At 38.0% G+C, this 23,052-nt stretch overlaps 1 protein-coding gene and 1 long non-coding RNA gene across 2 annotated transcripts in view; one reads left to right on the top strand and one right to left on the bottom strand.

The window, feature by feature from the left end:
• LOC311291126 (hydrocephalus-inducing protein homolog) overlaps positions 1-23,052 on the top strand; it is a gene marked incomplete at its 5' end in the record, with an annotated part of 141,571 nt that overhangs the window by 11,538 nt on the left and 106,981 nt on the right. The gene's annotated exons all lie outside the window — the stretch shown is intronic.
• LOC311291041 lies at positions 6,010-22,883 on the bottom strand. The gene is made up of 4 exons (XR_014627502.1): positions 22,674-22,883; positions 14,315-14,339; positions 6,397-6,516; positions 6,010-6,129 (listed from the first exon to the last, which is right to left on the bottom strand). It is a non-coding gene; the product is annotated as an uncharacterized lncRNA (long non-coding RNA).

Raw genomic sequence — 23,052 nt, 5'->3', positions numbered from 1 at the left:
GTGTCTCTCCTTAACCTGTGCTGTAATGATACAATCCAGCAGCAAATAGGCGTTGCACCAATTACAGAGAAAATGCAGCAAAGCTTCAATGGTATTGGCACGTTCTACGGGCTGCACCAGGCACTTTCGCCGACACCGCCTACCACTTCATGGTGGATGGGAAACTACCAAGTTGATGGACAAAGCAAAGATGGCAGGATACAATCGAAGCAGATAAGGATCACCAAATTATACACAAACGAGGCACTTGACCGTGCAAAATAGTATACCAAGATCCGAGAGCGGACTCCACACTTGTGGAAAACATGCTAGAGGAAGAAGAATATATCATCAATCCCATGGTAGGGCTATTATAAGTGTTTATATTTTTAAACCTGACGGGATGGTTTTCATGGGAAATTGCGTACATACGTCACTCGCCCGTGAGAGTCTTGTCATATCTGTAAATAGAGAAAAGGTGCTCCATCTACTTTGGCGCATGTATGTTGTGGGAGTGGCCTAGGTTAGTTGTCATAACGAGTAAGAAAGGTTGACATGGAGCACGCTTAATCTCGAACCACTGGGGAAGCTGAAAATAGGAGAGTCTACTGGAAAAAAAGAGAACACCACAGAGCTCGTAATAAAACGAGAATCAAAATTGGCTTTGCTTTTAAAAGATGTGAAAAACTGATGCGGAGATGGCTTTTTTTCTCATCAGGTGAGTAAGGTATTTACAGTGGGTAAATACCTTGTGAATAAGGTAACAGATAAATTGCCTCAAACAGAGTTTATTGTAAAGCATTATCTATTGTGAAGTGTCATCTCATCATGGTTGTTGTGGCGCTGTGCTGGAATTTATTTTCAAGGTAGTACCATGTCAATTAATGGGTAGAGCTACAGTAACATCTTCAGCTACTCAGCTTCAGATCCTTTCCATCTAAACTGCTAATATCTCTTAAGCCTAGTAGGCTAGTGAATGTTTTATGAGCAGTATGATAAACAAATTCATCTGCAGTCATGCAGAGCCTAAGCACAACCAAAACAATGTTCTTCCACAAAACACATGCAGTTTTTTTTTTGGCTGAAGGGCCAAAAGTTACATAGTAACAAAACAAAATAACAAAATAAGCATACTTTTTGTTTTTCCTTAACTTTTTAAGTGTTTACACAAAATGCATATTTCTTAATTATAGACATTTCTTTCATTTTTTACTTCACTGCAGACTGATCTCATGAAATGGCGTATGTATGACACGCCAATTCGTATTTCCATTTTTGGCGTGCTATCAACACGCATAATCGCTTTTCAGCGTGTTTATCAACGCCGTTGACTTAACGTTACATTACTCTCTATATAAATATATATGACTTTCCCCAACCCCGTCCCTAAACCTACCCGTCACTGGGGTTAATACCATTTATGAGTCTTCCCCTACCATCCTAGTAAAAAAATATCGCTCCCCAGATGTAGATTTACATTTTGCTTCGTTTCGCTCGGACATTTAACGGCGTAGACATACACGCGGAATCACTCGGACATTTAACGGCGTAGACATACACGCGGAAGATGACGGCGTGGACATACACGCGGATAGCTCAAAATGCGTATAGATAACACGCCACTTGACTTGAAAGTGGCGTGTATGTTTCACGCAAAGTCATGATGTCATGTTGTTCACTGACATTTGCACAGCTACTGTATGCTCATTGAACGATGCAATGAACAAATCCTAGAACCTAACGACAAGATACTCTATAGCACATTAGCAACCACAAAAACATCAACAACAAAAATTCTTTTAAAATGTCCATCATATCTGAACAATAAACACTATCAGGTTTGGCTTTACTGAAAAGAAAAATTACTTCAGCCCTGTAAAATACGCCGCACAGAGAGAGCACCTTTAGAGACTTAAGAGAGGTCTCTGTGCTTATCTGAGATGAAACTGGGACTGTTTCTGCCAATCCCAGAACCAAACCAATGAAGACATGCTCCAAAGCAGCTTCGCGTTAAACATAAATGGGGAGGAGACAGGAAAAGGCGCTAAATTAAAAATGATACTCCCCTGATGGGCACAAAGTGGTATTTTTAGAACAGAATGCATATTAAAAAGTTAATGTCGATGGCCTTCAGCAGACCTGTGTGTTTATTCAGTGAGACAGGGAGAGCACCTGCACAAACCACACACACACACATATACCTAAACCACATGCTGAACTACATGTTGAAATATACAAGCACATTCACACAGACAATAATTCATGCACACACTAGTATGTCAGTTTAAACACACCCTCTTACCCATGCACATGTAGCATCTGGACCAATCAGACACACACAAATTATTCATTATATTTAATGAATAATCCAGCAAACTCACTCTCCCAATAAAGGTTTATGAAACTTCCCCCAAAACTAATATCCCAAATGAAGCTAACACACTGGCAGAACCCGCTGTCCTGTTACAGGACACATTGAGACTGATAAGAATTTTACGACCCCAAAGGAATGTTGCAGAGGGCTGTGACTCTCACTTAATTCTGGCTGAGAAGGTAAAATAAACCCTTTTAATCCTATATATTCTACATATAACCATTTGAGAAATGTATAGACATGTATCAAATTTTTTCTTTTATGTGGTTTGGCCTATGTATTCTTGTAAACTCTACTGGGTTAATGTTTCAGACTTTGCATAGCATACTACGGTTTACCAAAATCATATGTGTGACATGTTTGGTCTCTATAAACTCCAATTTTAGTACCCCATTTGTTAATTTACATTACATTTTGCTAACTTTGTGATGCATTAGTATTATAAGAATCTTGAAGATTCTTTTCTTAAACACCCAATGAAATTACATTTTTAAATGCCCTGCTAGAGTATAATGGGTCGTAAAAACTTTCCCAAAAGGAACAACTTCTCATTGGCTCACACACCTCCAGAGGGTGTGACATCTTCACGCTTTAAAAATCACTTATGCCCCTCTTACTCTCTTAGTCCCTTTCTGAAATGCTGACGTGAAGATGATGCTGAACTAGAAGTTTCTAAGGGCCCCCAAGCCAGGCTGCGGCCTTGTCTCTCCATTCACCAAAGATCCTCTGACTCCCACTGGTTCTCTCTCATCAAGACCACATCAGCAAAGATCAACTGGAGCCTCAACAAATTGCATCAGGACTGTTTAATTCAAATGGGCGAGACATGCAAGTATTGAACTTAGTCTCATTATTTGATACATTAAGTATCCTTAACCCTTTTAAAGAAGGGCGTGTTAGAACTAAACTGATGGTTTGCTCAAGGCTGTTGATCTGCTGAATTCCAAACAATGCTATAACTTCTTGCTTTCCTGTATTCTGCTTCAGCTCTCTTTCCCTTGGTAAACTGTATGCATGTATGTATGTGTATGTTAGAGTAGTTTCATGTCACACGTAAAGTTGTCTGTGTCTCAAACTCATATCTGGAGTCTCTAATCATATCGATTTTGATTACTTGCTCTCCCATGCCCCGGAAATGTAAATTTTTTAGAATTAATAAACAATTAACACTGAGTGTTCACGGGACAAACAGGTTAATTGATTGTAATATTAATTTACAACATTCATTTAATTATATTAACTGATCCAAATATTCATAATCAATTACAACCAGTTATTATTACACACATGATCTTTAATTAAACATTTCTTAGCACCATCTTGTCTATAAATACTGCCTATCCACCTACAGCTGATTCAGGTAAAACAGTGATTCAGCATTTATATGTAATCAAATGAATCCTAACAACAAATTGTAAAGACCACCTATTGGCCCAAAGATGGAGTCCAACGGTCTGGGTGAAGGAATAATATGTGTGTATGTCTTTTCAGCGCTCCAGTGAAGTTCACTCAATTTATTAGAATTTAGTTTCAATATTACTTTAGCCCTACGCTTAATCTGACTCCAATTTCAAATGATAATCAAATTTAGATTGTGTTTCTTACTAGAAAATAATCATAAATACTGATTATGAATTAATTTAGATCTTTGATTATTCTGGGTATCCCATATTTAAAAATTTTCATTCATTAAGGACCCGATATCTTGAAGAGACATCACCCAAAGTTTTCAATCTTTCTCATACCAATGACTGCAATGAAATTAAGACAATTTTACCAATCGCACTGAGACATTTAAAATGATACCAAACATGAAAAGGAAAAACAATAGATTCACAAGGTACATCATATGTGATATATAGACATTCTTAGTGAACTTTTGGTGATTTGACTCAGGGGAAAAGGAAGGGAGGAGAGAGAAGGAGAAAAGTTTGTCCTGTGCTCTTTCTTTGCAATCTTCTGTCCATGGTGCGTTATATTGCTTTATTGTAGGGCAAGTTTTATCTCAGTTTTTGTTTAGCAGGAAAATCAGTTCATACAAAATCAACTATTGGATTTTGAATTAGATTCCAAAATGACCATTTTTAGAGGTGTGACCATTCCATCCTTATATACGATATATTATAAGATTAACCAGGCACCCGCACCATTTCAGGCTAAATAAAATCTGTTAATAGGATTTATTAATATAGCTATTTGCCTAAAGGGCCCTTTGAAAGAACACAAATAAAATATTCAAGCTCAAATAGAACAAAAATAACTGACGCTTTTTAATCATAATAACCTCAGGGTAATCAACACCTAAAGAATAATATATTCAGTTTCACAAAACCTTGAGGAAAGTCATGTAAATATATTCTGCCTCAAAAAGAACAATGCAATTTGGCTAGTCAATGAGTCAATGTGATGTTTTTCAGCCTAAATTTACTTTAAAATGCCATCTACATTATTTTCTGTGCATTATGGTGCTCTGTGGGTAGTAAAAAGAGCACAGTATATTAAAGCTATTCTCAGTAGAAAATAATTCGAAAATATGAAGATGAACAGACATTACAGATGAAGGCTAATATTAAGATCATTTACACCTCCTGAGTAGGACGCAGGTGGGTGCACGTGGAAATCAGTGCCTGTGTCACAGTGACATACAGCAGTGTGTTGCAGATGAGGAGTTTGTAGGAAGAGCAGATTGTGGTGATGTAATTAGCAGTAAGTACCTGAATGGTAATGCAGCAGCAAAACCTGGCTGTGATCCCCAGTGGTTTTTGGCAAGAACTCAACGGTAACTTGCATGCTTTGACCAACATCAAGAGTACCTACAGATGGTTCTACAGAAAATGGGCTATAGGGAACATAGACGCAATCATAAAAAGAAAGTGTCAGTCATAAATCAAAACATGAAATCATCTACACACCACAATGTCACTCCTCTTTTACCTGCGTGTGCTGAGCTGGAATTTAGCTTCACAATTTCCTATGTTCCGCACAAGCAGTGTTCTCTGGGACAAGCACTTGACTGGACAAACTTGGAAATGCAGACTATCTGGGAAGTCCAAGATGGCACGGGGCCCAATTGCGCGGATGGGTACTTCAAACTTCTCACGTTCAGTCACACAGAGGAGTCTGTGAATGTAATCCTACAATTACAGGCATATGAGAGTCAGTGGTAACATACAGAGGAAGATAAAGCCTTGAAGAAGACAAGGCTTAAAAAAAACCTAAATATAATATGGTACTATACATCTGGTACATATAGTTTCTTTAATCAATCCTAATTTAAATAAACCCCAGGATTTAGGAATTATTGCATTGAGGAGTTAATCCATAATAATTACATGCAAAAAGACCCTTGGATCTGAACCTGACAGAAAATACAAGCAAGAGAGGAAATAATATTGTCTTTCTCTGACTGGGCCACCACAGCTCAATTTGAACTGACTTTATTTGAATGACAGTATTAAGAAATCTGTGTTAATGTTTTGCCAAACCAAAATAGATTAGCAGGTCACATTAGAGACTGCAAAAGAGCATGTTTCCTAACATTTCTTTGATCCGTTCATTGATTTACAAGCAAATATGCCCATTAGTACACTACAAATTGCAATATGTGAGAGACAGTTGCAGATGTTGCGTATAAATTTTACCTTGTTCTCTTGTGGAGTAAATAAAATGGTGAATGTAGATACCATGCCTGGAGCCACTTTCTTACTAGCATCTAATGGGCTGACCACTTTAAAATAAAGTGAGTCTTCTTCCATCACCTTTACCAGTCGAGGAACCTGAAATAGTCAGCAGCATGTCCATGTCAAGCCAGTGATTATTACACATGAAAATGAACAAGATAATCTCTATTTGTCTTAAAGGAATAGTGCAAGATGTTGAATGGTGTAAATTAGAATGGCACGAACTACAAACTACCAATTGTTAACAAAATTGTATGCTGTGATTCATCAGATTTATGTTAAGATAGATTTATATTAATACATTTAGTGTGTGGTTATACTGTATAAGACACTGTATGATCAATTCAGATGCATGAAAGTCACCTTGTCACTGTTCCGCAGCTTTAAGGGCACCTTGTACGTCTTAAATGGTGAGTAGTTTTGGAACACAATCTCGGAGGGGTACGGCTGAAACATGGCCTGGTCCAAATCTAATGAGGAAAACTATAAAAAGCAAATCAAGTCAAAATCAAACTCTTAGAAGATATCTGATTCAATGTAAAATGTAGGAAATGGCTTCCTTATTTCAACTTTAATGTCAAATAAGCTCATTTAAAACAGGGGTGTGTTAAGGGAGAAAAACAATATTCTTTATATATCTTGTATTCGTTATTGAGAAGATGTTCATGTATAATTACATCTGTCACATCTAGTTTATCTCAGTCTATTGTGTCACAATGCAGCAATTCCCACACACACATATCTTAACTGGTATATATGGGTGAAAGTATAAATTATTTTGAATAAATTACCAATATGTATGAATAATAAAACAACAATCAACTAAACATTTACACTTACATTTACATTTACATTTACATTTGCAGAAACCACATACATTCTGCTTAAAATGAGCCAAAAAAGCAAAATAATAAGCCTAATAATGAGGGATAGTAAAGATCCATTTCCAAAAGCACAAAGATAAAATAATGATGAAAATTAGGAAAATGATTAAATACAAAAAAGAATGTTAAAAAATATTTGTTAAATTCATATTCGTTTATATTGTTTTAATTTTGTAATGTGTTTAATGTGTAAAGTCATAATTCTTTTACGATATAATACTGCTTTTGTTAGATTTTTGCAATAGTTACTATATAATAGTGATTTTTGGTGAATTGTATATATATATACACACATACACACACACACACACACACACACACACATATATATATATATACACATACATACACACACACACACACACACACACACACACACACACATATATATACATATATATATACACACATATATAGGTCTGTCTGTCTGTCTGACTGAGCTTCCTTTATAAAAAATAGCAGACCACCTTTTTTAAACTGTTATTTAAATAAAGCACTACCACATATTCAATGTTTCTTTTATTCTATTTACACGTGGAAGAGTGCAAACTAATCAGATACCTTTTTAAAAAAGTCACAATTTTAGCCAAACTTACTTAGTCAAACATAAATTTGCCATTAGCGGGTCGGAAAAAAGAGCGAGTGTGGGGTGGAGGTAGAAGGCAAAACAATGGAAGAATGGGAACAAGCCCACACCTCTTAGCTGGAGGCCTGAAGTATTTTTAATAAGGCAAAGTCTCTTGGGACGGAACAGTGTGATTTGAACAGACCTGCGGGATCCCAAAGCATTTTCAAATACTTTAAAAAAGATTCCCTGCTGACTTCACTTAATGTTGCACTTTGCAACAGCATAATCTTAGCAAACAAAGTTCTTCTCTGAATGCAGTCTGATGTATGTTTAAAGCTTCTCTAAAAAGACCTCATTGCATCATGGCAAACCTTTAGCAACACCATTCAGATGTGTGAAAAAAGGCAAGAACTTTTCAAAAAAACATTAAATGCGCTAACAACAGTGCTTTGTGCTCGAGTAGTTTGTGAGAGAGCCAGTATTTGATGCATTACAAAACCAGATCTTGAAAAATGCACCTAAAAACAGAGTACAAAGCACTATCTTTATAACCAACAGTGCATGAGACGCTTTGTATACTCCTCTGTGCTTTAATTAAACTTTCTCTAACTGCTGCCTCTCAGGAGCCGTTTTTGACCACTGTGAGCACTGACACAGAGAAGCATATGGGTTCAGGATATTCATTTATATTCCAGATCGATTTTTAAGGCAGCAGTTAGCGGGCATCAGACTGTTTTTTTGCAGTTCAGAGAGCGGATATCTGTCCAGAAGCCCCAGTAAGGCTTTAATTAGTGGGGATAGTAGGGGTTTCAGAACTCAGGCCAGCTTCCATCAAAGCAGGGCTTATCCCGAGGAAGATGTGAGAGCCGGCGTTCTCCTAGTGTTCTGTAAATGCATTCAAAAATTTGTTGTGTTGGGACGGTGCCCACTCTGAAGATCATTAGCAATGCTTAGACCTGCCTGTGTCTTACAGCAGAATAATTATGCTATAGACTTTGGCACATGACCTTTATCAACTTATCTGTTACAGACTTGGATGTAAGGCCCAAATCCAGTTTAAAAGATGCATGCAGTTAGAAGTTAGTATGGGATAATATTATTTGAAGGATATCGGGAGGAAACAGACATGTGGTGTCCAAAAGCTCCACTATTAATGAGACTATGCAGGACTAAACTGAAGGTACACAAAGTACGCATTCATCTGAAGTAAAAAACAATTCACATTTTCATCGGCAAATCCTTCAAGTCTTTAATATTTAGCAGTACACTGTCCAGTAAACACACTACAAGATTAATACCAGGAATATTCATGACTGAGAATTACCCTGAGACATTATTTACCCATCATGCCATTTTTACACAACTTTAATGATTCATAAGATCTAGAGCATGGAAGCCTTGATGCTTGCACGCTGTGCGGGAGGTTGCTGTCAGCATGTTTATTTTCAGTGAGCACACACGTAAACACTCATTTACTGCCAGTGATAACCCGCAAATCTAGAGCAGAGAGGGGGAGAGTACTAAAGAGGAGAGAGGCACCCATTATACGTTCTAACCATAGACTGTAAAAAAATATGGACGTAGTGTCCATGACGTCACCCGTAGGTTTCTGAAGAGCATTTTTGAAGCCTAAAGTGGGCGGAGCCGGCCGTCGCCATCTTGGCCTGGCGTCACTCCCGGATTACAGAAAATGGGCAAATAGGCAGGGCGTGAGTGGAGCTGAGAAGCCTGGCTATCTGACGTGATCGAGTTAGCTCAGGCTGGGAAGGTAATGCTATAACGTTATGCTACTGACAGTACCAAGTCTGTGACTGCACAGGGCCTTGACAGTTGATGATGTAAAGCCAATTAAAAGTTCCTATTTTTGCCCTGCGAAATATGATAACAGTTAAAAGACATGGCTACAAGTGAGACTGTGTATCGTGATTCTGTACTATTCTGCTAGTTGAAAATGTATTATGCAGTAACTTAATATTACTCTGAGAGAGTGTGTGTGACAGTGATTTATGTGCATAACGTTACATGTCAGTCACTCTTTTTTTATAGTCTATGGTCCGTCAGAGCGGCATCTCTCGTCAAGTTCGTAGAGAGCTTATTCAGTCCATTTTAAATTCTGATTTTGGCCGCCTCTCAAATGGGTTAAACCATAGATATAACGTTATTGCCTATGAAGTTCAAATAAATGCGCTAGAAAATCCGCGCTCATTCAAGGATGTGCATTTAAATTATGGACGGAGAAAGCGCCGACACCTGCAGGATTTCATCTGACGGTACATAACATAAGCATATTATAATCTAGGCTATCTGTTCCGTGAGAGCAGAACGAACGAGCCTTTATTGACGTTTTTAATCTGAAAACTCCAAAAAGCAACGAAATTGTCAGACATCCATTAGTGCATGTTCACAGAGGAAAACAACTGAAATACAGCGCTGGTTGTTCTCTCGAACGATACTCGACAACGGAATCCTAAGCCGTGGGCACAGTAATGGGTGTATTAAATTGTATGAAATAATCCCGAAAAAAATCACAAAACACTGCAGAGATGGCAAGTTCAGCAGCTAACATTTGCTGAGGTGAAGTGACGGCTAGTAACTGCAGACAAACGGCTAGCACTGACATCAGCGGCAATCCACCTGTCACTCAAGTGGCCACACCCATGCAGAACTTTAAATATTAATCAACTAAACGGATGAGTTATAAAAAAAATTCACCTCCCTCACAGTTGTTATGAAGGGCAAAATTAGCTGTATAGACCAAAGCCACATACAGACACCAGGCTGTAAACACGTTTTTTTCTGCTGTAAAATTTGGCATTTTAACATGGGGTAGATACAGATTTGACTCACTTTTGACACCAGCCTCAAGCGGCCAGTCAATGAATTGCAGTTTAACTCACTTCCGTGTTGGTTTCAAGAGAGAGACGGGGAGGTTGCCGCTTGGTTCTAACGCACAGATTAGATGCGACAAAAACATTTAAAATGAGTCGGAAATCGGTTTCGTCATACACTATCCTTTCGTTACAGTGCAAGCCAAGCATGTAACCTTTTGGTTTTGGAACGAGTGTGAGTAATTTTTGTGTGAACCATCCCTTTAAGGGCTAAACTTCCCTTTATCACGGCACACGGTGATTCTGTAATTTGTAAATGTGGAAAAAAATTATTTAGTTCCTAAATGTTTCTTTTATCTGCCAATGATTTCCTCATTTGATCTGTAGCATTTCTGCTCTCTCTGACCATGTGAGATATTTTTAATGTGAAAAGCATTGCACAGAGAAACAGTACAGAATTTAAAACAGCTGAAAGAACCAATTAAATTTCCATTACAGGTACCCGTACCCCTCTTTCTCTCCCTTAAAATTAGTGATTTATTTAGGGTGGGCGAACTGCAGATGCAGATAAGGCAATGGGTCATGCAGGTCTCTGCCATGTCTGCTCTCATGTCAACAGCCCTTGCAGATTTATGGTCACAGACCAGGTATACAAAAAGCAGGAAGCTGACCTTTCCAGACCAAGCCTGCATAAAAACTCTCAGGCCAAAAGAGCATGTAATTTCCTCTATACAACAGAGGTTAATGATTCTCTCTGCCTGCTCCACACGCATGATGAAACCAATCACTCCTGCAGTAAGAGACATGCGGCGGGGGCGCATGACACTGTGTGTTGTTTGCTCGAAAAATGATTGAGGTTTATTCTGTAAGCCCCGATTCACCACTTCCGACAATCTTAAGGATGCTCCGATTATCCTAAAATAATCTGATCAGATATTGCTGCCGTGTGTGGTGTGTTAAGACTGCTCTCGTCTGCTCAGAAGGACGTCGGGACCGCTCTGATCTCAAATCGGGGATATCCAACATGTTGGATTTTTTTGGCCCAATTTCTCCTTGTGTGTGGTGTCCCCCGGGGACAAACGAGCACGCAGCCTGTGGACTATGGCGTGTAGCCAATCAGAAAGCGAGGTGACGAGGCGGCGAGTAAGCACCGGGAAACAGCCGGCGGCATGGCGCACCAGAAAGTCCGGTGGACGTCAGAGATGGAGGACCAACTCGTCGACCTCTGGCAACACCGTGAATGTTTGTACAACGTTTACATGTACATGATTGTTTACTCTGAAGTCACGTTTGATCTCGAGGGATTTTGTGAGATTTCCCATCTGACCTGGGAATGCTTGGGAGTCAAATCGGTTCGTGTGTGATGTGTTGATTTTGCCTGCGCACCACACACTGTACGACCAAAACTGTTAGACCCGTGATTTTTTTATCACCGTGTGTGGGGTCTCTCAGGTTTGGAAAATCGGCAGACAATTTTAAAATCGTCCCGTGTGAACCAGGCTTTAGATATATTAATCCTTAAACAATGTATTTCAAAGATATAGTTAACTTAAATGAAACTTGTAATTACTTGCGCACCATATATGCAAACTTTGAAATGTAGTTTTATTTATATTTTGATTTTATACGGCAGGTCAAAAGCTTCATCAAGGATGCCTTCTGATAAATAAAAAAAATCACAATCACTAACTTTCTCAATACCAAATATGGCATGTTATTTATATAAAATATTACTTATTGAAAAATAATATTTAAATGAACAATATTAGCCATTATAAAAGTATAAAAAAGTAAAAGCTCGCACTGGACACAAGAGGTTCAGCTTTTCCTGGTCTGAAGAAGTAAACGGAGGAGGACAGAAAGCCTGCAGCACAATAGGCCTCGGAATATTGGTCGGCACTTTAGGGACGTATCCCTGTGTAGGGTTATAAGAAAGCCTTGACCATCCCGGGTGCAAACTTTTTGGAACAATGAAATAACGGCTGTAAAAACCCCATTCTCTGTTGGGTGAATACACCTGCTCTATAGCCTCCTTTGCTAACAGAGCTTTCACCTTTTGCTCCATTACCAGAGCCTGCTCGGGATGTACTACCATGAGCAACACCCCGTTGTAGCGTGGTGGACGAGCACCAAACTGGATTCTGTAACCTCTTTCTACTATCTGCAGGACCCATCGAGATATGTTTGGCAGATTCATTCATTCTGTCAGAAAATCTACTAAGGGAACCAGCCTCTCGAGGCAGGCCTCTGGTGTAATTGAGACAGCCACTGTCTCTGTTTTTGAACCCCCCTCTGAGGGTGCGAGTCTGACGCAATGTCGAGTTGACACTGTGCCAGAAGCTCGCTGGAGGCTGCTGCGCCCCGAGGCACCAAGGGTGGCGGGGTTGGCACAACGGCCCCCTGAGTGCACTGAGATGGAACGGGCACCGTATACTGAGGTGTACACCGCTCCATCCTGGTTGGGGCTGCCCTCACTGGTCTGATGCTGGTGGCGTCAGGACCTTTTCTTTTGAGCCGAAGCCTTCTTAGCATGAAGAACAGTCCTCAGATCCAGCTTCTGCTTCGAAGGCTTCGGCTGAGAGTGTTGAGTCTGTTTCCAATATTTTTTGCGGAGGGGCACGAGACGCAACACTCTCTTTTTGTTGTGCTCGATCTGAGGAGCTAGACGGCTGGGGCGGCTAGAAGCCCCAGGGGGTTGGACACGGCGAAACCGGCCCCTGGTCTGAGCCCATAACGACGGACAAGAGCTCAAGGCTAATCGGGAATCAGGAATCATATAGAAAACTGCATTACAATACAACTGGATGAAACGTAATATGAATCTTCTCATACAGTACATGAATTGTAGCATTGCAAAATATGTAACAGAGCCTCTCTTCATAATCATAATTGTTTTGTGGACACAGGGTATAAATAAATATGGATAAATATATTAAATATGATAAATATGGAGGCGAATCTGCATAATGAGACTAATCTAAAATCAATTAGTAAATACATCTGGAATTTTTGCAGCAATTTAATTAGCATTGTAATATAAGAAAACTTAATTTAGAACATCTAGCAAATGCAATCACTAGTTGGTGCATTACGTATTGATTTTCCTAGCAGATGATATCTCATTGAAATGATGTTATAATACTGTGCAGAAATAATACTGGTCAGGCATCTGAGAACAAAAACTTCTGAACTTTTAATAAGCCCCGCAAATGGGAATTATTTAAAAGATTATGCGTAAGGCAGCACATTTCCATTGTGGTTTCTGGAATGTTTCTTCAAGTTCTGTCGTTTCAGCTGTCAGTATACCGTGCGGACAGATGGTCAAGATCTTCAGTGTTGTGTAAAGCTATAATAGCTGTATTTTATTCTGTGGATCATACACCACCATCCATAAGTCTGGGGTCAGTAAGATTTTTTTTAACTTTTGAATTACCACTTTTATTCAGCAAGGAAACCAATTTTATCAAAAGTGACAGTAAAGACATTTTTAATTTTACACAAGTTTTCCATTTCAAATAAATTATGTTTATTTCCACATTAATAATAAGAAGAAATGTTTCCTGAGCATCAGATCAGCATATATTTGTATGATTTCTGAAGGATCACGTGACACTGAAGACTGGAATAATGATGCTGAAAATTCAGTTTTGTATCATAGGAATAAATTACATTTTTAAAATATATTAAAACAGAAAACAGCTATTTTAAATTGTAAGATTATTTTACAATATTACTATTTTTACTGCATTACTATAAATACTGTACAGCATATACTGTATACTGTGTTTATTCTTAAATAAATGCAGCCTTGGTGAGCATAAGAGATTAAAAGAAATCTTATTGAGACGAAACTGTTGAACAGCAGTGTACATTGAAGAGATGGGAATTGTGTATTAAAGTAAACAGGGTCGAGTCTGGTTTCATGTTAAGAATAGAACAGTGTCTAAGAATCACATTCACATTAATTTAACATGACATGATATGAAGCAGATTACACTCACCATCCTTATCAGCTCTCCGGAAAATCTGAAATGAAACACACACACACAGAGAGAGAGAGAGAGAGAGAGAGAGAGAGAGAGAGAGAGAGAGAAATACAGTATATTAATATAAATTATTAATCATTTTAATTCACATTATCATTTGAATTCACCTAAACTTGCAAATTATTTAGCCAACACATGCGGCTCAACATTCAAATACTGGTAGTGTTGCTGTAAGCAGTCTGTAGCGTGCTTTCATAAACCCTCCATCTTCCCAAGCTCCGCCTGTATAGATCTGCTACGGGGTTATTTCATGTGTTACATGTGCAGCAGCATGCCTTACATGCTCACAGCAATGTCTGTGAATGTATTGGCAGTAGAAGTCTCGGTCATTGCTCTGCAGCAGCGTAGCAGATCTATTCCGCCAAGACCAAATACATTAACACTGACATAGCCACTACCATGCTCATCTCTATTACCATGTCAATCTCTCAGAGAGTTGTCATGACAGAAATACAGTAACATAAATATTTTAAGATAGTGGCTGAAGAAAAGTAAAGTACTATATGTAAGTTAGGCCTATTAGAAAAAAAGACTGATAAAAGTAATTAAAAAATGTCTCTCTGTAGGGTTCAATGTCAGTCAACCTAAGGAGGAGGTGGTTCTACAGATAGGCTGTTTGCAATTGCATGATACCTCATGAATCCTTCCATTGCATTTAGAAAACCACCAGCACAAATGACATTATAACCTTTAAGTTTATTTTTGTTTTTTAATCAAGACTAAGCTAGTTTGTCTATTGCCGATGTGTTTAATTGAACTTGTGAGAGATTGAGCGAGTTGCTTAGCCTATATCTGTAAGAGCAACCTGATAACACTGTCCAGTCAGATGTGAAATGGACCACTTAAGACTCTCTTGTAACAAAGGAAAATCACAGTCAATAGAATGTGCTGGGAAGCGTTAAGCTAATGGGCTAATTTTACAGCAGTCAATCCATTCAGACCTTCTCATTTTCTTCTTTTGAACTAGAAGCATATTCTTGGCCATTAAAAGAGGAGAGTGATTGTAGGAACAGCAACATTAGCCATGTTCGATCAATTAGGGCTGCACAATTAATCGAATTTCTAATCGCGATTACGGTTACGGATGCCACGATTACGTAATCGTTCAAAGCAGCGATTACAAAAAAAAGCCGCTTACATTATTCTGCTGTGAGAGGCGAACCACGACTGCTTCAGAGAACCCAGCACAATAGAGGGTTTTCACCTACGTCACGATTTGGTCAGTTACCCGGATGCGCGGCCATATTGGAGGTACTCGGATGTAAACAACGGCATGGATTGCACTGTTTATGTACTATTGAACACATTGTTACACTAATTTCTGATGTCTAAACCACGGGAAAAACACATGGAAGCTGCGAAATCATATAGAGAAGGACTTGGTAAGCAGGAAAGAGCTCAATTTTGACAAACTTAAGGTAATATGTGGTAAAGATCTGAACGAGCTAGCTTCTCTAGTCCTTACTTCTTTTTCGTATCCCGACATTGGCTACGTTCAGATTGTCAGTCCAAAAAAAAGCACATGAAATCAGTTTCAAGCTACATCCATATGTGGTTTAATATCCTATTCAAATCACATATCAGGAAATCCACCAGTCTGAACGCTCTTTCTCGTGGTATGTGACTTTTCCACGCCACGTAAAATATAAACATCAGACGTTGTTATAGGGAACATGCTGAAAGTCGCTGCCGAAACAAGGCTGTGTTGTTGCAAAGTGCCGGACGAGCAGAAAATTATTATTTTTGAAAAGTATTTTGAAACCGGCGCGGATGAAAAAGAGTTGTGCATACAGTAACCTACCAGCCTCCTACAGTTCTGCAGCTCGAGACGCAGTAGTCCAGCGCGGCGGCTATACATTTCCACATTGTAAAATTTAAATAAGAGAACATTTATATTGCAAATGCAAACCTCTCCATCAACGCAACATCATTGCCGTATTGTCAAAGAGCTGCGTGGACACACAAATCGGTTCTGAACAGTTGCAATACAGTGTGGAGTGTGGACATCATTTTAGATCATATTCCAATCGGATACAAAGATAATCGGATTGACAGTGTGTATGTACCCATAGTTAACTATTATACGTCAAAATTTTAGCCATAGTTAACGCTTCATTTACACATGTGGCTGATGCTGTGCCTCTCAACCACAAACGCCATCTTTCATCAGTTTTTTGCACTCTTCTCTTTAACTTTCGGCAGTCTATAGAACTAGAAATGTTTTTTCTCGGTGCGACCGATGAGTACAGACCAAAACTTGACCATTTTTCAGAAGCAATAATCAGCCAAATTTGCGAGTCCGTTCAGTTCAATGGCACTGTTTACATTCAGTACCTCCAAAATGGCCGACTTCCGGATTGATGACGCGTCGTGAAAACCCTCTATAGTAACTAACTTACCAGAGACGTGTAACTGTTAAGTTACGCTGAAATAAAAATCTCTCACCTCAGAACTGACTTTCCTGTCCTGTCAGCCGATACAGTAGCGCGCACTCTTCAATTACACGCGCTAATATCGCTTCACTATATATAAAACGCAAAATAAACTACAAGCATACGTCGTCGAGTTTTAAATGAGAAAAAAACGCGTTTTCCATATTCAGTATCTGCGGTCAGATGAGATGTTGTCAGGCTATATTTCAGTGTCATTATTCTATCGTTATTTTCATAACTTGATACGAAATAAAAAGTCTCTCACCTCAGAAAAACCTGTTTGTCGTTAAACTGCGGTCGTAGCCTGCACTCACTTTAACAGTTCTTGTAAGTATTGTGTATCACCATGGTAACTGTTGTTTCCATAACCCCAAAATGCCACTGGTTATTTTGTATATTTTTAAATGACAGTGGTGGCTAAGATTGTATTAACAAAAACTAGTTTGGGACTGCTATTTAATAGCTTAACCTCATAGGCCTACTGTTTATTTATCAATATTAGTCATATTTTTACTATTTATTTGTAGCCTATATTAAGTAAAGGGGGACAGTTGTGTGTGTGTCAACAATTTTTGTGTAAACAAATGTATTATAATAGGCCTAGGCTATATAATTCCTAAAAAGGTGGGTCACAGCTTGATGACCATGGGGAAATGTGGGTCCCATGGCCAAACTATTCAAAACATCATTCAATGTTCAAATTGTGATAATCGTAATTAATTACAATTTCAAGGGAATAATCGACAATTATGATTTTTGTCATAATCGTCTAGCCCTACGATCAATACTGTAATGTATTTTACAAAGCGCTCAAGATATCTTAAAGCAAAAGTGTCTGCAGCATTAATCGCCAGTAGTGGTTCTCAACTGGAGGTTCATGACCCAAAAATAGGTTGCCGCAGATCTGCTCTTATTTCGTGGACTGTGAATTAAAAAAACTAAGTTAAATGCAAATAACAAAACTATAACCATAGAATCATGCATATTTAAATAAATACAATTAATAAGATTATCATCTTTTAAATGGGACGAGAAAGCAATTCACATGCGTCAAGGATAAGCATGGTTTGTGTGGATTTATTTGATTAAAAATAGAGTAAATACGTTCTGCTTGGCTACTTTACTTCTGGGAAGAATTGTATAATTGTTTGGTTGTTTATTAATTAGATTTTATTTTGCTTTTTTTGTGTATGTCTGTTTTTGTAATGCTTTTGGTGTGTTGTTCTGTATTGTGAAAATCTGAATAAAAATAATAAAATATTAAATATTATTCCAGACTTGTCACTCACGTGATCCTTCAGAGATCATTTTAATATACTGATTTGGTGCTCAAGAAGCATTTCTTATTATCATATCAGTTGAAAACAATTATGCTGCTTAATATTTTTTTATAAGAACAGCATTTATTTGAAATAGATTATGTTTTATAACAGTTTAAGCTTTTACTGTCACTTTTGATATATTTAACGTGTCCTTGCTGAATTAAATTAAATTAATTTCTTTAAAAAAAAAAAAAAAAATCTTACTAACCCCAAACTTTTGAACGGTAGTGTATCATGTTAATAAATTTGCATATTGTTGGGCCTATTAAGTGCATGGTAGTATTAATAAACTTCCATATTAGATTTTAAAGAAAGATATTTTTGTACAGTGTCAGATCCTCAGCAAAACCAGTTGAAAACCACTGAACGACAGGATCCAAAGAATTGTTATCACAGAAGCGTATCTCAGATCTCGATTATACTGCGACTTTAACTACTATGTACTAACATTTAAATTAATAATTTGCACATATTGTGCACATACAAAAAAAACTAAAAAAAAAGAAATACCTGCATGTAATTACAGCTGTAATTCATTTCTATAATCACATCTAAAATTACACGGTTGACTCTTCCCTAATACCTTTTACCCTTAAAAATACCCTTAACCACACCACCAGACCTGTGCCTAACCTTACCCGTATCACACCTCAATTGCAGCTAGTGTTTTGCAATACAATATGAACACAATAAGTACACTGTACATATTTTTGATTTAAGTACATAGTTAAAGACATCTAATCTGTGTGACCTATCATCCTTTCTTCATCATTATCTTCCTGAACTGTTTGAGAATAAAGGGGATGCACGAAAGGTATACAGTTGTTAAAAAACATTTGTAAGGTCTGACAATATGAAGTTACCTAATGTAGGTGACCCAATTTGTTTGTACCTCGGAAGATTTATCTCTGTGTGATAGGAAAAGGGGACAGCTAAAAAAAAAAAAAATCACAAAAGTGTTCATGTGAACTACAAAGCAACAAGTTGAGAAAAGAGAGCAACACTTACAGCTGGAGAAACTAAATGAATAGTACAGTTAAAGTACATATTCATAGAGCTATTCATGGTTATTATGTATTTGAATACCCAAAAAAAATTGCTGAGAAAAATACTCTTTAGTTGTTCATTGGTTTCTCAGCTACAAAACAATGAACAACTAGAGAGTGTAAACCAAAACTACCATCTCATTATCCAGCAGAACAATAATCAAATCAAATACAGCAATGGACTAAATCCAGACATCACAGGAAAAGAATTAGGCTCTACTTTACGACAGTAATCTAATTATTAACCTTATTTTGAATAAGACAATATTCTGATTAAGGGGTTTACATGAATTGCTTTTAGAATATTCCTTTTGTTACCCGTTTTTCATTAGAGAAAGATTAATGGCACACGTCATTACGTCTGACATTCCCTCCGTGTCAACATACAATTCGTCTTCGTTATGGTACCATATACAGTTTAGGGTGTTTTAATTTTTAATTTTACGAAAGCTTCAAGTGCAATTAATTATTTGTCATGCTATACGTGCAAATAGACGAGGGCGGATACAAATTCTGAAGCCATGTTCTCTTGTTTGCCGTCAAACGGTTGACCACTGTCGTGTGTGTATGTGTCCTGTCACAAAATGCGGCGAGAATTCCCACTTTAATAGTACTGCACCTTTAAGATGTGTAGCCTATAATGCACTTCGATAATGCGACTGAAATAGGAATAATCCACATGTCTTAATTCGATTTGTGTTTACTTCGAGTATGACTTTAGCCAGATTAAGGTAATCAGAAATCCCTGTTTACATTGTAGTTTCTTAATCAGAGTATTGTTTTAATCGGCTTATCGGAATATTGTTGTCCATGTAAACGTACTGACTCTTGTTTCCAAGTTTCTCTTTAAGGCTAAAAGACTCTTTATAACACTGATTCTTTGTGTTGACAAAAGGAGATATAACGATGAGTGAAAGAGAGTGAGGTATTAGGCAAAGAATGATAAAGAGTGTTTGAATGGAGAGAGTGTGGCTCAATGAATGGACTTGTTTAATATGTGGACTCACATTTAGACTTGCTAAGTCAGTTGGATTGATTCTCTGTGCTTTGGATCAAATCCAAATCACTGAACAAATGCCAAGTATATTTGTATTTTAAAGTTCAAGTCAATAGTGCGATGAAGTCTTTAGTAAATGTCAAGTGCAGTCACCATTTGATTATCTATCTGTTCTCACACATGTACATTAAAGTCACCATGAAATCAAACTTGACAATTCCTGTTTTTATGGAATATTGCAGTATTTATTATAAATGAGTTATACGTCCGTGCAGATCATTATTTTTTTTTATTCATGTGCCCTCCTAATCTTTAATAAAAATATCTTCCCCTCCCTTTTGCAGCGACATCTCTTCTCTTCTCTGATGACGTGTTTACTGGTGCGAGGGCGGGACAACCTGTCACTCACATGACATCACAGTAATAGCAAACCACAACCATCCAATCCCGACGGACAAAATCAAGTCCCGCCTGACATTTTTTCTTGTTCGAGAAGCCGTTTCATTCGGATATACATCACAATAGGAAAGAAAAGAGTCTCGCAACTTCCGTTTCATGCCGACTTCTGTGCCTAACGTCCTCGCTTTTAAAGCATAAACGAGAGCGCTACTGTAATTTAGTGCACAGCATTCAACCCCAGTGGAAAAGAAGTGTTCAAAAAACATTAAATTTACTTAATTACTTCCTTAAGCCAGATGAGGTCTGGGACCTGAGACATGAATACTGTGAAACACACTTAGCCTTCTTTATGACAGCTTGTTACTTAGTTTTCACTGTCTGGTTTGGGGAAGCCGTGCTGAGAGAATTCAACACACCTTGAATCCATAACTTGTCTAGCTGGTGAATCGAAAGCTTTCTGAAATGGAAACAGTGGTCTTTACAACAGCATGCTGCTTTAGACACTTTTAAAATGAAAAGTAACGATACATGACGCTCTGTGGCTCAGTTGTTTACCAATACAGTGTTAAGGCTCAGTTAGGCTGATCCTGGAACAGAGGTGGCAGAAGACATGTCATTTGGTAGAGATGAGTTAAGTAATGGAATTCTCTCACAAAGCATAGGGGGAAATCCATTCCCCTACAAGCACCTGCGCTCCATACCTCCATACCATATGTACAAGCGCTCACTTATCCATAAAAGACAAATTATCTACAGCACCTCATTATCTGCTTAACCCCTTATTCATTTCCTCCACCTTCACTATTGTATTTATACTAGGGTGCATCGGTGCCTCTGGTCTTTTTTCTGAGGTTTTAATTAGTTTTTGTCCCCTTTCCTTTCTATGGTTAACTGAGACTGTAGGCTATCTGGGTCTGGGACTTAACTACTTATCACTCTCTTAATGTTTTAACTTCTCCCCAAAAAGCAACGTAGAAATCTCAAGAGGTATGACCATCAAATACATATAATTATCTAGCAGCAATGAACAATACTGAGGCAATAATTTGACCTACTAAATCAATACTGATGAGACCTTGCCACAGCAGCCAACCACACAGCATAACTGCCGGGCTCACAGGAAAAGCGCAATCAATTATTTAGATTCGAGTATGCTTCTCTGAGACATACAAGAGTCACAGTATATTATCTGACTTATTACGAGACTACTTAGCAAATAAATAACTACTTGTCTTGTACATGAAATATTGATTGAGTTGAGAAATTATTTTTATCATCGTAGCAGGCGTAGCCTACTAACGTTAGTAGATTATTTTAGCTTCCGCTAAGAAAAATAGTCCATTACTTCATACATTAACACTTCAACAATATTACATTATCAATTTAAATATTATAAATTAAATTGCTGTAAATTAAAATAACTTATTTTTCTAGATATCTGGGATATAGAACCGTAACTTATTTGTAAGTAGGCTATCTCTCATCAGTACGCTATTTCTTTTCGGTTCATTGCTTTTTGTTTTTTTGCCTGGGCACTCTTGAGCTTTTATCAAAGGTTTTATGCTCACAACACAATGTAGGCCTATACTAAAATTAAACCATTTTTTATTGTAGTATGTAACCATTTTTAGTCGCACGATGGCGCCAGGTTACTTTGCGTCATATATAAAGAGTAGCCTAAGTGCGCGGAGTGATACGTGAGAGTATAGCGTCGGTATTTTACTATGGTATTTTACCATCGTCAAGTTCAACGCGAAATAGATGATTAGCTATTATACAAAAATTGATTGCACGCGATTAAACAATCAGAATTTAGTACTCCAGAAAAACTTGTAATAATCAAAAATATGACATAACATTGACATGCAAAGTGTCCAATTTATAACTGTTCTGCAAAATGGGTGGATTGGATAAAAAAAGTTAAATAGATTAAAATTCATAAAGTGTATTTGCCTTGCTGTAATTGCTTGAGTATCAAAGGTTGGCGAGATATTTTTTTAACCGTTCAAAACTTGGTTAATTGTTTAATTAATTAATTATGGCGATCGAATAAAGTTAAACGAATGCATGCATTTCATGTTTCTTTATACATACAATGATAAAATATTAAAAACCTACGTCCAAAATGACAAGAGATGCCCTTTCGGGGCTCCGGTGCAAAGACCTGCTCCTGAGCCACCGCCGCCTCCTCCTTCACATATTCCCGAGTAGAGATGCTTTTACTGTCGCTCATCTTGGTGATTATCCAGCGGACGAGCCCGTCAATTCCACCGGGCTGAGAACCGCTGTTTCCGGACTGTGCAGCCGTCGCTGTCTCGCTGTCCTGAGCCCCGGGTTTGGGCTGGTCTTTGCTGTCCTGTGCCCGGAGTTTAGCTTGTTCTTTGTGGAGCAGTTTTTGGACACCGTCCCTGCAGAAGCGCGCTGCTTGTTCACACATCCTTTTGCCGCGGAGCGTTCATGCTGCGCGCTATGGGGGCGATCCCTCCTCCTCTATGAC

Source organism: Rutilus rutilus, assembly GCF_951802725.1.
Source record: "Rutilus rutilus genome assembly, chromosome: 5".
Classification (NCBI taxonomy): domain Eukaryota; kingdom Metazoa; phylum Chordata; class Actinopteri; order Cypriniformes; family Leuciscidae; genus Rutilus; species Rutilus rutilus.
Note: the sequence above shows the minus strand (reverse complement) of the source record. Positions and strands in the feature narration are given on the sequence as shown.